A 1,820-nucleotide genomic window follows, 5' to 3' on the forward strand; every position below is an offset into this window, starting at 1 on the left:
ATCTATTCCAATTTTCTGTAGGACTTTGAACATGAATGAGTGTTGGACTTTGTCAAAAGCCTTTTCTTTCATCAATGGAGATGGTCATGTGGTTTTTACTTTTCTCTCTACTGATATAGTGTATTACATTTATGGATTTTCGAATATTGAATGATTCTTGCATCCGTGAGATGAATCCTACCTGGTCATGGTGTATGATCTTTTTGATGATTTGCTGTATTCCATTTGATAGGATTTTATTGAGTATTTTGTCATCTGTGTTCACGAGGGAGATAGGCCTGTAGTTCTCTTTCTTAGTGGCATCTTTCCCTGGTTTTGGTATCAGTATAATACTTGCCTCCAGTAATGATTTTGGGAGGATTGCTTCCTTTGCAATTTCATGGAAGAGTTTGAGGAGTATAGTCACTATATCTTCTTTAAATGTCTTGTACACTTCACCTGTGAATCTATGCAGACCTGGACTTTTCTTTGCCTGTAGGTTTTTTAATTACATCTCGTATTTCATTGGCTGTTATTGAACTATTGAGAGTGGTTATATTTTGTTGATTCAGGTGTGGTAATTTGTAACTTCCTAGGAATCTCTTCATTTCTTCTGTGTATTCTATTCTGTGAGAGTAAAGATTCTCAAAGTAGCTATTGATATTCTTCTGAATTTCAACTGAGTCTGTGGTAATCACACCCTTTTCATTCCTTATTACTTGCATTTGAATTTTTTTCTTTCCTCTTTTTGATGAGGTTATGTACGGGCTTATCAATTTTATTTAATCTTTCAAAGAACCTGCTTTGTGCTTTTTAAATTATTTGAATTGTTTTCTTCATCTGAGTTGAATTAATTTCTGAATTTCTGCTCTAATCTTTATGACGTCCTCCTGTCTTCGGGGTCTGAGTTTGGTTTGCTCTTCCTTTTCTAGTTGTTGAAGTTTCCGCATTAGGGTAGTTATTTGCTCCCGTTCTGTTTTCCTCATGTGTGAGTTCACAGCTATGAATTTCCCTCTGAGAACTGCTTTCATCATATCCCATAAATTAAGTTACGTTGTGCTTGAATTTTCATTGAATTGTAGATATTGTTGAATTTCTTGTTTAATTTCATCTGTGACTCATTGCTTGCTGACTAATGTGTCATTTAATTTCCATGTATTTAATGTTTTTTTTCCTGCTTTCTTCTGTCATTTATTTCCAGTTTCATTGCACTGTGCTCAGATAATGTGCATGGGATAATTTTTGTTTTATTGTGTATACTTAAGCATGACCTATATACTAGTATGTGGTCTATTTTAGGAAATTATCCCTGAGCAGCTGAGAAGAATGTGTATTCAGCTGTGTTTGTGTGGAACACTTTGTATATGTCCACCAAGTCCCTTTGTTTCAAGCGCTGGTTCAGTTCTGGTATTTCTTTGCTAAGTTTTTGTCTGGTTGACCTATCTTTTGGAGATAAGGGTGTGTTAAGGTCTCCCGTTAAAATTGTGGTATTGGATATTTCATTTTTCATGTCCATTAAGATTTGTTTTATATAGTTGGGTGCTTCTGTGTTTGGTGCATACATATTTATGAGTGTTACCTCTTCCTCTTGAATTTTTCCCCTAACCAGGGTATAGTGGCCTTCTTTATTTCGCTTGATCATTGTTGGTTTGAAGTTGAGACTCTCTGAGAGTAGAATTGCTACCTCTGCTTTTTTTCTGAGGAGCTGAGGCATGTAGTATTCTGTTCCATTGTTTGACTTTCAGCCTATGAATGTCTTTATGAGTTGTGTTTCTTATATACAGCATATTGTTGGATTTTGTTTCCTAATCCACTGTGCCAGTCTATTTGTCTTAATTGGT

This window comes from Octodon degus, unplaced genomic scaffold (assembly GCF_000260255.1).
Source record: "Octodon degus isolate 3935 unplaced genomic scaffold, OctDeg1.0 scaffold00117, whole genome shotgun sequence".
In the NCBI taxonomy this organism is placed as follows: Eukaryota; Metazoa; Chordata; class Mammalia; order Rodentia; family Octodontidae; genus Octodon; species Octodon degus.